General features: G+C 40.1%; 1 protein-coding gene across 2 annotated transcripts in view; it reads right to left on the bottom strand.

The window, feature by feature from the left end:
• Positions 1-16,622, bottom strand: part of LOC105386300 (LIM domain transcription factor LMO4) — a 132,404-nt gene that overhangs the window by 73,325 nt on the left and 42,457 nt on the right. Inside the window, exon 1 of one of the 2 annotated variants that reach the window (XM_011556821.3) lies at positions 6,182-6,482. The exons of the other annotated variant lie outside the window; for it this stretch is intronic. The gene's annotated coding sequence lies outside the window, so the exon portion shown is untranslated. Of the gene's footprint in view, positions 1-6,181; positions 6,483-16,622 lie in introns of those variants that run through there. 2 annotated transcript variants of the gene reach the window in all.

The raw sequence follows: 16,622 nt of genomic DNA, 5'->3' as shown, positions 1-16,622 counted from the left end.
ATGTTTTGAATTCAACACGTTCCCCTTTTCGCCATTAAAATTGTAGGATTCTAAATTTAAAAACAACTGCATTCATTCGGTCTAAGCAAAAATGGCTTAGCTATGAAAACAATCGAAATTATAGATCACGAAGCCGATAACGAACAATGTAATAGCGTATCTATTAACATTAGCATAAAATTAATAAACGACAATGATTCAGCTGTTGGATTCAAATTATCAAGCCGGCGTACACCAGACAATGGAACAAAGTATGATGTTTAACAGCCAATTACTTGGTACAACAATGAAATACTGGAAGGAGCCGAACTTTTCGCTAGTTGTCATCAATCAGCGATCATAACCCTACCCTTAGTCTTTGCGAACACATAATTTATCATCAAATATAATTAAAATTCCCGATGACAAGGCGCGATCACCGCACAATATGTTGAGGTTAGTATGTGCAGCTAAGCTGAAGCGATTATAAAATAATAATCTTGGTTCGTTTTATTTTTGGATACCCTCGATATTTTTTACATACTTAGTTAAAAATATAGCCGTTTTAATAAAATACAAACAATAATCTTCTCAAAACAGTTAAGCAAGTACTACTGTCGCCTTAATTTTTTGGTAGATTGTTCTATGCGTGGCAAGTTGATCTTGCTCTTAACCTTCATTACGTACTTTCGCTATCTTTTAATGAATAAAAAGTATTTTATTACTCAATCCGCTTCCGTCTGTGTCTTTATCCACAATGTTATCATAATGAGCCACAAGATAATGTTAGATTTAAGGCGTCTCCTCACCGCCGCTCCCCGCCTCCGCCTGTGCTGTGCTAGTGTAATTACCCGAAGCCTCTTCCTTTTAACCTCTGTCTTTGAACTCATCTTTGATACTATCGTTCTCTTCATTATTCCCTGTACTACGATTTATGATTTCAACTTAGATCATTTTGTTAGTCTAGTTCAAATTATTTTTATGTCCTAGTCATACAAGTGATTAGCAATTATGTATAATGTAGAATATTTTAGAGGTCTCATAACAAGTGTAACAGATAGGAGCATTCCCCGCGCAGTGACTCAGCGTGGCTTTGTTCGCTCTGCATAGGATCCGCGAACAAACTTGTTTTAATTAATTTCGTGTCTCGAACAAGCCGTTCTAGCTGATTGTTATCTACTTAGTTGCTGTTAGTGAGCCGCTCGAAGCTTTGCCGATCATCTGACAATACATCAACTCAGTGAAAATCAGGAAGTCTAGAAGGCATCCTTGTCTGTTATCAATTAGACGAGTACCAAATGAAATAATTTGCAAGATTGAAAAAGATTTAAATCCAATAATACAAAACAGAAACACAAAAACCTAGTGGGTCGCGAGCTGGCAAGTGTTCCGCGGCCGGTCACTTCACGTGTTTGGACCTCGTCGCCATGGCAACCGGTGAAATATTGCCTCTGTCTTTACCTCGCTTAATACTGTTATTAAGTAAGGATAGCTATAAGTTTTAAACTGGTACAACCACAATAGCTGACTATGTGGAATTCCAGATTTATGTAAAGTATTTTAGGCTCTTAATGTTTGTTAATGAATTCAAATAGTATTCGTTAGTAGGTAATTGAAATTAGTATCGCCATATTTGAATTCAATAAGGAAGTCAATAATACCAATGAATCCAATGATACCAACAACGAAAACAAATACCAATACATTTACATAAACACTTATATCTAAAATAATAACTTGCTCAACGCCTTTGTTGGCGATTAAGAGGACTTGATGTTGGTTTAGAACACAATATAATTATATAACCTCAAAACAATCATTAGTACTAATTACTACAAAATTCCCTTTATAAATCAAATAGGATGACTGGCACAAGTTGAGTGGCCGCACGCGGAGAAAAAATAAGGGATATATCGGTCTCTGTCTTCGTTTAACATTTTGATGAACGCCATTTCATTCACTCTTAAGCAAGTTAGTGTTAAAGCTTTCGAACATTGACATTGAAAACCATTATTAAAGTGGTCAGATAAGTGCTTGCCTTAGATTATTGTAGATAAAGTAATCATCAAATTGTCCATAAGTAAGTTTTTACTGTGTGTCTTTTAGCTATACATTTATATACTTACAATTGCATGTAAGTGTCCTCTACTGGAATGATTTGGCCATTACTTGATACAGAACCTATACATTATAATATAAGTTTATGAAAAAAAAGCATCATCATATATCACATAAAGTATATAAAGTGTTGCCAACATCTTTAGATACTTAATGTTGTTTGGTTACAGTACACATATACCTACCTAGGTTGTAGTTCCTTTTAATTGACTGCCATCTACTACACGAAAATAGTTTAAACAATCATTAGTTCCAGCAACTGGCGACCATTCTCCCCACAATACAAATAAACGTGGGTGACTGTTTATTTTTGTAAGACTCGAATTGCTTCTTACGAGAATAGTAGGTAAGTAACATCATTCGTAATCGCTCTGTAAATATGGGATTGGAAAAGGTAAACACGTTGTTAAAACTTCTGAAATAAAATAGGCTTTAGTCCCGGAACGGTGTCTTTCGATGATATGAAGTAAGCAAGTGTTATTATCAATGCTATCGCTGTTGATATTTTGAATTACAATGTACCTATCTGTCCTAATACTCATACAACATACATTAAATTGTTTCCCTTACTTTTTCGAACTATAGTCGCATTTTTCTAGAGTCAGTACAAGTCAACAGAATATAATATTAAGCAAGAAATTGTGCCTTTACGAATACGAGTATTTCGTTTCCGCCAAACGGATAAGTGTAGCTATAACCAGTAATCGGAACCGGTTTAGTGAATGTGGACTTACGCGGGGAGAGCGCATGCGCGATATTATAGCAGGTGTTCCACTATGCCCGCCGCTCAATGAGAATTCCAGCTCTGCCTTTATATAGAACTGCTCTGATTTCAGCCAAGAACATTGTTTATTGATCTATTCTATTCTTGGTAGAGTAATTATAACTTTACACTAAAATCAGTTCCAGAATAGCTCCTGATAACAATATGCGATCGAACCTTGACAGATACCCCAATAAAGAAGCTGTTGCAGAATATTCACTTATCAATAAAAGGCAGTTCGGCTGCACTTTTGAAATACAAACCTTATGTGAGTGAGAATAAGAAGATATGTGTATTTATAACGCAGTTTAATAATTTAGCAGCGGCGGCCCCGGCGGCTCGTGGGGCCCCTTACCGACCCCCGGCCTGAATAATGGATGCAACAATAATATGGGAATACTCCTAGACAGTCTGCGACTCGTGTGCGAGGTACGCACGGAAGTGCATGACCCGCCCGACCATGGCATCTCCGAACTACGTAGTTCACCTATTCGGTACTCTACTTATTCAATAATATACTGGTCAAATCAGTTGAATTGACTGATGTAATTTTTCTAGTTTTCGTAAGATTTTGTTACAATCATACCTACAATATTCGGAAATTCTATAAGTAACAAGCAATGGTTTGTTCATTACACACTTCCAGTTAAACTATGTTTGCATAATAAGTAGATATGCTGTTTATTTGTTAGATAAATGTAAGGAACTAATGTGTGAGTAGGTAGAGACCGAGCCAAGCGGAACGGGTTATATTATTCTGAATACTTCGAGTACAGTTTTAGTTTAAGTGATAATATTATTGTTAGAAGAAACTATACGGCTGTATAATGGAGTTATGAATATTCTATTTCAGTGTATGTTTTGGATATTATTGTGAACTTCCATGTTAGTTATCTACGGACGAGGATAATCAAAAATTAACTAGACATGTAATACGGGTTGAGTTTGACGCACATGCATTTGCAAGGGGGCAGCAGTATGCGTTTAATTCGTTAATAAATCAGGCGGGGTGGAGCTGGTTCATTAGATGAATGCGGCGCCTTGGGGTGTCCACTGCCTCATTCGGTCTGTTAGTACTCAATGAATTGTAAATTCCTTTCAGTTAGTGTCTTTTTCTGTTCCTACTTGATGTTTATTTGTTTATGATAAATCATTTATTTTTATATGCATTGCAAAAAAAATCTTGAACTCCACAAGCAAGCCTGTAATATTGTTTGGATCAAAATCCAACAGACATGTGGTATAATTTACATTCATTTACAGTTCGTATTCCTGTTTCACGAAGATAAAACTTATCCAATAATATTCTCACTCAAAATAAGTAATTAATTGGCCCTCAAAGCTCGAGCTTATCGCTGGCATAAATTAAGGCAGACACTCGCGGTGCGCGCGGCGCTTCGTCCACGCACGTAGTGTAACTTTTAATTGAGTTGAGGTCTATCACCGTCGTCAACTGCGCGAGTTATGAACCACCCGAAGAGATTATACCCTCCTCTTATCAACACAACAGGAAATAAGCTTTGTTAAAATGTGGTTTGGAGGTTATAAACAACAAAAATGCCCGGAGCGATGCGAAAAGTGGAAGGGCTGTTGCAGTTGCTATCGTTCAAAGGCATAATTTCTAAATTGTACTGGCAGCGAAAGTAATAACTGGATTTATTGCTAAAATTTAAATTGGGTAGGAAGTCGAAAAAGATTAACAGGGCTGTAAGAATTTCAATAATGTTGTTGCTGGATTTCATATTTGGGGACATGAAATTGTACAATAGAGACTAGGGCCGGACGAGAGACTCATTAATTTAGATGATTGTACAATTATCTAAATATAAGCGGAACGAGACGCCCACAGGGGGGGGTATGCCAACCCGAAAAGGAGGGAGAGAGCCGGCACTCGTTTTTAATTAAACTGGCGATGAAATGAAGTGGTCCGTATAATATTGCTTAGACATGCTTTAAATTAATTTTAACCCATCTTATTACAAATGATTTAGGCTACTTTATCTTATTATCCACATTGTCACGTGTATCTTGTTTATATTTTGTATCCCATAGGTTTGTCGATTTCATGATCATGTTTAATATTATAATTATTGGGAGCTTTTTCTATTTCCTCTAATATTTGCATGTAACAGAAGTTGTTCCAAAATGTCAATTTGTAGGAACCTACGAAAACATCTTAAGTCTGCCCTTGTCATAAAAAAATCACCTTATTCATTTAATCTTCCTTGTATGTATATGCTCCAAATTATTCAAAATATCCATATGCAATTTCTGTTACTTCACTTCTCTTTATTTTCTTCTTCAAATAATTTGCTTGGTTTTAATTTAGTTTATGTTTGATAACAATTATACACGTATATCGTTTGAAATACTTCCCGATGTACCTAATTGGCTTAAGGATTCAATAACAATATAGTCGGCTCCCATTGTGACGGGAAGCCAGAAGGGTTGTGCCTCCCTCTCCTCTATTTGTTTTTCGTTAAAGCTTTAATTAAAAGTAGGTTTATTTTAAAGAAAATTGATGTTCAAAGTAAATAAATCCTTAATGGTTTAATTATCTCCTTATAATTGGGTTTCACCTGACAGTGAAATTATTATTGCTCTCATTCAAAGTGGATTTCTATAAGCATGAATATAATTCTCCGCACGGTCAAATAAATTTGTTGATGTTAGTTTATATATTTGGTTAGTATGGGCTAGTTATTGTTCAGTTCAGTTCCTCAGTTTTAAATAAACTTTCGTCATTACTTCTTATTATCTTCCACATGGTACTTTTCTACCATATTTGCTTTTGATTTGCAATATTTCTTTTACTTACTTAAGTTTTCATATTCAGTTTCTGTATGAGTAGCTTCTCTATCGTAGGTCTATAACTGTAAGTGTGAAGGTAGATATTGTTGGTAAGTAAAATAAAAATTGTAAAGTAGACAGACATAAATAAATAACACATGCAGGTATTAGGTATTTTAAATGGATTTTGGTCGAAGCAACTAGTAGACGGTAGGTCTGTAACTGGGTAATCATTGGGTTGTAAAAAAAACCCAAATGCACGTGGGAATGTAAAGACTTTTATCTTTTCCTGTAGACATAGCCTAGGTAATGTTTTGTAATCGCAACCGTCAAGGTTTCTAAAATATTTTTATTTAAGTATTCACAGTCTTTAATTCTCAATCATTTATTAATATAATGATTACATATTCATTTCAATAGATGTATCAGCAGAACATGCTGCATTGCAGTCCGATTCTAAATATTGCCCGCTCATTGGATCACAACTATCACAAGTTCTCAAAACACCAAGCGGTTCTTCCAAATAGTTACCTAAAGGCTTTGTGTGTTAGGGTCTGCTAGCCGGCTCCTCGCGGGCCCACCGGTCTCAGACCCGGCACGATGCACCAAACAAAAAAAACTCAACAATAACAGAAAAAAACACAATTTAACGTAACAACTCAACAAGTAACACCGTGAACTGCAGTCTATAACTCACAGGGTTCGTATTAAATTATATCTTGACACAAAACCGACTTATTACAACTTTTAAAAGAAATTTTGTACAAAGAACTTCGAAAAAAGTGTTAATGCGAACGCGGTACGGCGGCACTTCCCCGCGCAACGTGTGGATCGCGACTGAGCCACGCGGTCGCGCGGCGCGGGGGAGCGCGGGGTGCGGGGAGCCGCGCGGGGGGCCGCCCCGCACCTCCGCCATATTATTTGATTAATTCGCCTCCCCTTGTATCCTCGCCGAATCGTTACGAAGACGGTAAGTTTTTAAATTTGAGTACGGTAACCTTCACCTAATTTAACCTTAATACTTACTTTAATTGAATTAATTAAGATCGGCGCAGGGCAACAAAGATTAGACGTTAATAAGCAGCCGCTGCGGAGCCGTCCCGTTGCTGGTTAATTATGACGGTTTGTGGCGGCGCGGGGCGGCGCGGGGCGGCGGCGGCGGCGGCGGCGGCGGCGGATGCGAGGAAAAAATCCCCAACTTGAAATAATGAGAAGCAAGAGACGTAGTAAGTTCCGCTAATTGGAGTGCATTTGCATATTGAAGTAAATAAAGACAAGAGAGAGTGACTTATTTGATGAAGTCTTGATGCTTGCAAATGACTGGTTTATTAAGATTGCGGGACGGGCAAAGGCAGGTGGATTAACAAGTTAAGCGCTGGTAGGTAGGTGGCTGGTACGTACTAAAGTTTCGACATGAAAATCAAGATTCAAGACGAATTTAATTAAAAGGAAGAACGATCCACATCACTCTAATTAACCGAACAAAGTTATTAATTAGTTTATGGTCGTAGAACCCAATCAGTGAGGTCATTTCTCATTTACTCACCTTCGTACAACCACGGGTCCCCTTTTATTATTTTTTACTGTCTTAGTAGAGTAGTCTTTACTTGATTGAAAAGGAATCGATGACGCATGTTAATGAGAGTTGCTTGTAGAGATGCACAAATGCCACCATCGTATCCTGCGTGCCCTACAGCCTACAGCCCTACACCCTACACCTGGCGGGTCACTCACGAACGAATAAATTAAACGTGCCAATTTTTGTTCGTCGATTTAGAGTGACCTCCCAGCAGCTACCCAGGAGGAGCTCATGGTCAAGTGTTGGTTGCTCAGATCTATAGAATCATCCTAACTTAATATTATAAATGCGAAAGTAAATCTGTCTGTCTGTCTGTCTGTCTGTTACTATTTCACGCCAAAACTACTGAACCGATATGAATGAAATTTGGTATACATATGGTCTAGACCCTGAGAAAGAACATAGGCTACTTTTTATCCCGGAATTCCCACGGGAAAACTTTTTAAGGCGAAGCGAAGCTCGCGGGAATAGCTAGTAATAAATAAAAGTGTATAACTATATTTAATAAAATATAGGCGGCTAACAGATGATATACCTATGCAGCCTTAGATGACATGAAATTAAGCAGTCTTTAATAGACAGCGTTATTACAATTAAATAATGAAATAGTTATGAGCCATTTACTTAGTTGCCCTTTCCTACTCATACTTAAAATGTTTCTTATACATTAAGTTTTACCGTAATTTTCTTTAGTAAATTTAACATTGAGCGCATAAACGCATTACTAACTCAATGAAAAATTATCAGAGTTTGTATTCCACATCTGCATGGCCGAATATGGACCATTTAAAACTTCTATTGGACCCATCAATGGACTACGAATAAATAATTTAACACTTAAAACCTCGATGTTCCAAATATGGGGCCAACTCGATGAGTCTTTCCAACGAATTAATCTTTGTTTAAAGTTAATGGACCCTTATTAATCACTAGTATTATGGTATTATGCCAAGAGGAACATAATGCCCTAATCAATGACTCAGATATGATAGGTCGTTTTCTAACTATAGCACCGTTACTTCGGGTTAGAATGGACCAAATTTGTTTTAAATTGCCTGACAGGTGAAGGACTCTTTTAGGGGTCGACTGTTGTGGTCGGCCCAGTCTGTGTGATATAATGATGTCACAAGGTGTGCGACACTCCCATAATATCCAATGTTTTATTAAAATCTTAGGTAGAGAGAAAGTTTAGTAAATTTTTGATACCTATCTTCATAGCTGTATAAAATGAAAATTAGTGCGGTATCATTCACAGTGACATATCGTTCAGTGGCTGAAAATTGCGTGCCCGTCACTAATAAAATTCCTGTATGAAATGTAGCGCCACCACGCACATAGGGCCAGAAATCAGCATAAAACAGTAGCCAATAATAGAGGCTGTAATTGTGCAGGTACACCACAGGGCCAGTGAATACCACCTAGTTAAGACATTCAGCGTTGCTGCACGGCTGCAACACATCTTTGCAGCATAAACAAACCGAGCCATCCAGCGCGTGGTGACATCGAAACAAGGCTACAATTAAGGCGAGGCTGCACCGCTGCAGTTAAAGGCGGGTTCGCACAATGCGCCAAATGATGACGGCCGCCCGGTACGCAAATGAAGAATATTGTCGGACGGTGTGAATGCATCTTAATGACGCGGCACGGCGGCTCCCACACGATTTGAGCGATTGTTAGCGCGCTAATATTGTGCTCTTTGTTAATTCGTGGCTAGGGGGAGGAAATGTGCTACTTTCAGGCGGGTGGGCATTAGGACAGTGGGTGGAAGAAGCACGGCTACATTGAAATCCTCTTATCTTCTGGAAAAGACATAACTACTTACTTACCTACTATTGAATGCTATACAGCCTAATGAAGCTATCACATGTCCCCGTAAGTGACCTAACAAATCAGTGGAAGTGTCTCAATGAAGCGTGTAACAGATATGCATATTCGTAGAAGGCTAGCGACGGCTCGTCTGCGGTGGGGCAACACCGGGCGCGCTGCCAAACTACATGTTATTTAATTCTTGTTACATTTCTCAAATTAAAATAGTTTATGGGACCGACTGAACTGTGTCATGCACGACTAAGAGCTAGCTAATTGTGTGAATTGTTCAAGTGTTTTCGGTAAATGATATAAACAGTTTGTGGAAGTGCTGTCGACATGAATTTAGGAAAAGATTTTAGGCAATCAAATTTAATATTTACCACAGTTTTTATTACTGCAATGGAATAAAAATATAAAATAATTAAAAACTACCAGCACTAATTCAAACTTATGCCTGACCTCTTTGATAAGCATTTAGACCAAGTACCTTAGTTACTTTCATATAGAAAAGTTATATGAACTTCTCGAAACTATAGAACCTCAAACACCCCAGCTCTACCACACTATGCTCACCAACAAATCATAGTTAAACGTTATCAATCGGTGGATCTGTACGCAAGAGTACGCAGCAGAGGTCACTCTAGCCTACTAAAAACTGCTCTACACCACGCCACGACTCTATGTTACCTCCTTCTATTACACGTACCGATTGGATAAAATCTATCCTTCATAATTGTTATTTGTAAAGGTAGAGTAACCCTCGAGTGGAGGCATTCCTGCAGTGAAGACGTACGTCAGACCGCCGCGTGCCTCGCGTCGGCTGACGTCGCCGCCGGGGCTGCTCCCGTACGATCACCTCCTGGGAAGTTACTGTACAATGGAAGAATTGGGTGCACAAATGGAGCTTCCTTGAGAGACTTATAATTAAACTTTTATACGGTTGAAGCACTCTGGCCAGTCAGCGACGGACACTAATCTATTTGGCTAGTCGTCCTACCACAGTTTTTCACAGATGAAGACTTCAAATTTACCCGGTTCACTGTGTGTGTTCAGCTACGCCAACATCCAACTAATTTATCCTTTCACACACATGGCACCATAATAATTCGCACAAAAATACTTACAACACGAGCAAGTAACATTCCATTGATTTCAATCACCACGTTGAAGAAGAAGCGAACAGAAAACCATCAAATGTTCAGTACCAAAAGGCTGAGCAGACAGGAACAAGCCATAACAAGCAGGTATGCGTCTCCATGCCTCATACGTTCGAATCGGTGACGAGCGCGCTACGGCCGCAGTATGGCCGGCATCCCGCCTGTGTTGATGGAAGGGGTCACTTGAGACATCTATCTGATCACGGGTCGAGACGTCACAGCACGTCGGTCTGGTATGTTGGTTGGTCTACGTTGCGTGCCTACTAGTACTGTCAGGCACTCTGGAAATGTATCATGTTTTTGTGTTTAAAATCTAAACTGAAGCTTAAGAGAGCTGCGGCACCAGTGTTCGGTGTTGTTTAGAAATATTCATATTCATTCATACCAATTGCCTATTATGTTTTATTATTTAATGTCATTTGATGATGCTGTCGTAGTTTTTGCCAACTATAAATTACTTACATTGAAGATTGAGTTAATTAAATCAAAGTCTTGCTAGATCAGATCCCAATAAATTATTAATTAGAAAACACAATGACATATTTTAAAATACATTACCTAATTTTGGTATGAATATGTTAATATCCTCGCACGCAAAACAGTTGGTTTTCGTAAAAACTCATGACCTTATATGAGTAAGCGTCAACGAACATTATAACTGCTGTCAAATTTAAAGCAGGTGAGGAGATTTACGACTGACTTTGACCCTGACTCTGTGAACAAATTGTTCCGACACAAAGAACCTGATGACGGGGCCGGTAAATAGACTTGACCCTCGTGACATCGTTACATTTGTATGAAGCTAAATTTTCTGGATATTTAGCCAGCTGATACTTTAAAGAACATTGGGCCTTTCCATAAAAATGTATACCGTGGTCCGTGAACTTAAGTTACAATACTTACAATAGATGCAATTAAAAGTAATAGAATACCGGTGTACCTATATCTCATCATAAAAACCGTTAACAAAACGCCCAGATTGAGAGCAGGTACGCAACCCCCACATAAAGAGACCCTCACGCAAATCCACAATCTTCTTCAGCGAGTTTTTCAAGTCGTAGGCGGTCGTCAATTATCGTACTTGTAAACTGTAGAGCTGCGAGCAAAATAACTTGGCTACCTTTGACCAAAACTGATGAAACAATTCACGTAGAAATACACCTTTAGCCCACAATGACGACAATACACCAACTTGTACGCTCCTGGCATGGCTGGCATGGCGTTACTTCCCCATTATCTTCCATTTACAGTCGCTACCATTTGGTACATCTCAATTAGGCCGAGTTATTTCTCTTTCAGAATTCAAAATCCTACGCAGCTACTGATTCTGAATCTTCAGTGATGAGGGCTCACCCACCTGCAGGGGTAGTGGAGGTGAGGCATCGAACGAGCGCACATTACGTTCGATTGTAGTGTAGGGCCAAGCGCGGCCTAATTGCCAGCATTGTGTCGGCATGCAGATGTGAATGGGCTTTGATTTGAGCAGGAGGGGGCCGGGGCCAGGGGACAAATCGCTCGTTACGGCTGCAGGTAAACTTTCATTGAGCGTCGGAAGGCGACGGACGTGAGAGCGGCCGACAAAATGCCCTCGTTATTCGCCGCCGAATCACTCGGTCATTGTGTTCGGGGAAACGGTAGACGCGGTCGCCGGATCACGAAAAAGACTTTAATGATGCGTGAGAGACTTCCAAACGAACGATATTGTACGTCACCAGGTCCTTTAATGAAGGATTTATGTTAAAGTAGCCGAAATTAACGCGAATCATGTTCGATTGTGCCGGGGCTAATTGCTTGTAAACACATTCTATTTGCGGGGGATTATTGTTTTGAGATGGATTTCTGATAATCGTGGTTTTACTGATGAGCCTATTTGGGGATGTCGGTGGGCCACCTGTTGCTTGGAGGGTGAGAGAAAAACGCGGAGAGCCCCCGCGCCCCGCGCCCTCACCCCGCGCGGGCCAAACTCGACACCGGGCCAATTAAAACCTCGCTGTTGGCGTTTTGTCTTGTTACCTGTAAATTAGAACACTAGCGTATATACAAGCAAATTAGCCGGGCTACGACTTTTATTTAGCAAAATTGTTGAAACTAATTAGGACTCCAGTACCTACGGATAGCTGTTTACATAAACGTAACTAATTGGCATGCCAATTAGTGCTTGCTTGTGTTTTTTGTTTATTTAAGACCGATTTTAAATATAAAAGCCTATTAGGAGATGTTTGTGCCGTTAAATGTATATCTTGAATATTCCGTTTCCGTTTTTAAAGGGTTGGAATTGCTGCCCTCTAGCTAACCAGCTCACTGCATGTAGCCCTGGGTAGATAATGCAGTCGTGTCTGCGTGTCCTTGACGAGCGAGGCCCAAGAGGGTTACTCTATATTGACGAAAAACGAACTAACCAGATCTGCCGTGCAATCGGCAAGTTTCATACAGTGAGATGGAGTCGTGGCTCGCGCAGCAGTGCTATGAAACTTGTTTTTCATGATATAGAGTGACCCCCAGGAGCTGCAGACAGGTGCAGCAGCCGCGGGCAGGAAGCGGCCCCTCGCGTGTACTCCACTTAAAAAAAAAACAGTCCAACTCCACCAACCGTACTTAACCACACGTACACGTCATTACGTTTATTTGTACACGACAAGTGTTATCCGATATGTTTGTACAAATTTGTTGCATTATGCACTGTTAAATTGTTATGTGCAGAGCGGCATCTTAATTGGTATCGATGTTGAGAAATGTATTTATTCAAGATGCAGTTGATATCTTCGTACGATGATGCCTTGTACAGGGACGCTACAACGAGTCTCAATTTATACAAAATATACAAGAAAGAGTGTAGCTGAACACAATTTTAAATCGTGGCATTTATCAGTTTATTACTGTACTGTACACTGTTATGATTGCGTACAAGTACCTATATTCAGGTAAAGTTAAGTATTTTTTTGAAAAGATGGCTCAGGAGTTTCTTGCCTACGTTCTTCTCCTTAGACAGAAAGAGCCCCTTATCCGAACAGAGAATAGTTTGTAAAAATTTACGTTCATCAGAAAATTTTATATTTATACGATGAATAAAAACATTTGACTTGGAATTTGTTCGTATCTGAGGGGTAACTCATGTTTTCAAAGCTAAGCTGTTCCTTCTGTCCACGACTATATCTGGTTTCATTTAACGTACCGATTGCTCTAGTTCGTACGTTTGGTAGAGTAACCCTCCTTCTCATATTTTAGCTTGGTAAACTATTTCGTAAGTTTGGTAATATCATCCAAGTACTGTTAGTGTATTCATGTGACCATGTGACTTGGCGTCAGGTTACTTACTATTATTTAAAAAGGCGAGAACTTTTATCTTTGTGTAAAGTTTTTAAGCGTGACAAAAGTAACAGATGAAAAATGCGACCCATAGCATTGAAGTCGCTGTTAAATAGCCTCACACAATATTTTACTTCAGTTCAGAGATAAATTAACATACTTAATGACCATACGTAACAGCTGCCAACTAACTTCATCATCATTAGAAAAGCCTACAAAGAAAATTCGCAAATTGCCTCTCAAAAACAGTCGGGAACTCCGGCGAGTCAGTAGCCGCGCGTACAGACAAGATGCGTACGTGATTACAATATTTCATCTCGAAAGTTAGGCCGCATTCACACTGCGGGCTCACGTGCTCCACTCCTACAATTACGCGCCTGTGTCATATTTACAGCCCAGGTAATTGCCATTCAATTACCAGCCCGGCCCGCTGCGGGAGCGACAAGGAGGCGACTCGGCCGCCGCATAGCTCCGTCTCTGTCCCGCTCGGCCGGAGCTGGCCTTCCATCAATCATCGGCCACCCCCCGCCGGGCGCCGTAGGGATGCGAAACGCCACAAAGCGAGTATCTCGGCCCAACAATGCTCGATAAGTGGGTGAACGCCACGCTAAATTGATTCTGAACTGTTCGAAATTCGAATCGGCTGTTTAGTATCATGCGCAGAGGCGATTGATGATCGTTTGCCTTTGATGTGTCGTTAATTGATTGTAATGAGGAGTAAGAGGACGTGGAATTGCCCGATAGTGATTGGAAGAGCCTGCTGTGATTAATAGAAAAGAGCAAATAAGATTAATTAATGAAACAGCTCAGGAAAGCTACAGATGGAGAAAGTGAAATAATTTTTTTACTTTCTAAATCACTTCATATTAGAAAACCAAATATTTTTTTCATGATTTATCTAGGTACTTAGTGGTGCTTTTGTTACCAGAGAATACTTATATTAAAGAAAATATCGATAAAGTGTGTATCCTTGGTCCGGTGGCACCCCTAGTGCACGGACTCAGGTACGAACTCGTGTCTCACTATGCTTTTAATTTTGTTCAATTCCGAATAATTTTATGCTTGATATGATTTCATAGGCTCTGCAAGGGAGCATAATGTAGCTTACGTTCCTAGTATCTTGTAACAGTGTAATAGCTATTGGTAGACTTAGGTACTATTGCACGGTGGTATGTATATTTCTCTCCAGTGTGTAGGTATGTATGAACCGAAAGGCAAGTGAAGTGCACCTGTCGCAAGATAGATGATGTCATAAAACAATTTAAAAAAATCCGAGTTTATGAGGACTTTTTATAAATCCAAAAATCAGTGACCTCTGGCACTTTAGTCAATGTGGGTACTATAACCACTGCATTCAGTCATCTATATACACTTTGGCTGTGTCATCGACTGTACCCCTTTTACCAAGTTCCCAATAGTCCACGAGCCACGAGTCATGGGGGTCGTTTTATATGACGAAAAACGTAGTTTCGGAGAACTTGTGCGAGGCACGACTCTAGCTCGTTGTAATAAACGTGCCGATTGCACGATAGCTCTCGTTCGTTCGTTTTTCATCGGCATAGAGCAGTGTTTTTCAACCTGTGGGTCGCGACCCCCTGGGGGGTCGCGAAGCTTCTGTAGGGGGTCGCCAAAGGGCGAAAAAACTGGGAACTTTAGTAAAAAAAACAATAAAACAATAAGTATTAATTTATTAAAAAAGATCCCGACGAATTGAGAACCTACTCCTTTTTTGAAGTCGGTTAAAAAAGACTCTCACTTTAAAAATACTTTTATTTATCGAAAAATTTCTTAAATGCGAAGGCTGAGCTTGTTTTTTATTCATTAAATTGTGGATCTGTTTTAGTACAATAGACCACATCCACACAGTAAGGCAGATTACACAGAAGACTATAATCATCCTCTGTATCTAGCCTTTGTGGACTATGAAAACGCCTTTAACTCCATCGAGACATGGGCAATTTTGGAAGCGTTGCAGATATTTCAAATCGAATGGCGCTATATCGATGAGTTGAGGAGTCTGTACGATGCCGCTGGACATAGCATTATGTATAAATGGCGAGTGCATGTCACACCTCTCCGCTTCGCGGACGACATCGTTATTATGGCAGAATCTCTGCAGGAACTCAGCTGGATGATGAAAGTGGCCTAAATGCTGCTTCCCAACGTGTAGGCTTCTAGTCTATGCTTAGGGGTATAAATTTGGACAACACGAAAGTCATGTACAATGCTCACATCGAACCGGAGCCGGTGATCGTTGGTGAGGCAACAATCGAAGTTGTGCAAGAATATCTACCTCGTCTACCTCGGGCAGACTATTCGGCTAGGCAGATGCAACTTCTACAAGGAGGCTGCAAGGCGCATCCAACTGGGTTGGGCTGCATTCGGAAAACTTTGTCAGCACATATTCTCCTTGGCCATCCCTCAGAGCCTGAAGACTAAAGATTTCAACCAGTGCGTCCTGCCAGTGATGACGTATGGTGCAGAGACATGGACAGTTGGACACTGACGGTAGGACTGGTCCACCGATTTAAAGTCATTCAGCGTGCTATGGAGAGAGCTATGCTTGGGGTTTCTCTGATGGATCGTATCAGAAATGAGGTTTTCCTTAAAGAGCGGTGGTAGCTCAGTCGGTTAAGCACCCGCTTCTCACGCCAGAGATGCGGGTTTGAATCCCGGCACTGACATGTACCAATGAGTTCTTTTCTGAATTTAAGTACAATGTATACCATCGCTCTTACGGTGAAGGAAAACATCGTGAGGAAACCGGCATATCTAGATTTAGCACATCTAGATATGTGAAACCACCAACCCGCAGTGGACCAGCGTGGTGGGAAATGGTCCAAGCTTAGGAAGGCAGTTTAGACCTTGGGGATATGCACAAAGGTTCCATTCGAGAGAGCCAGGTGCAGGTACTAACACCCCCACAGAGAATAGAATAGAATAGAATAGAGGTTTTCCTTCAGTCAGAGGATTAAGATTACTGACATAGCTGTCAAAATATGCAAGCTGAAGTGGTAGTGTGCTGGTCATACTCGTATCTGCCAAAGAACCGATAACCATTGGGGTAAACGAGTTCTCGAGTATAGACCACGAATAGGCAAACGTAGCGTAGGAGACCTTC

This window comes from Plutella xylostella, chromosome 4 (assembly GCF_932276165.1).
Source record: "Plutella xylostella chromosome 4, ilPluXylo3.1, whole genome shotgun sequence".
Lineage (NCBI taxonomy): Eukaryota > Metazoa > Arthropoda > Insecta > Lepidoptera > Plutellidae > Plutella > Plutella xylostella.
This window is presented reverse-complemented; position numbering and strand designations above follow the sequence as displayed.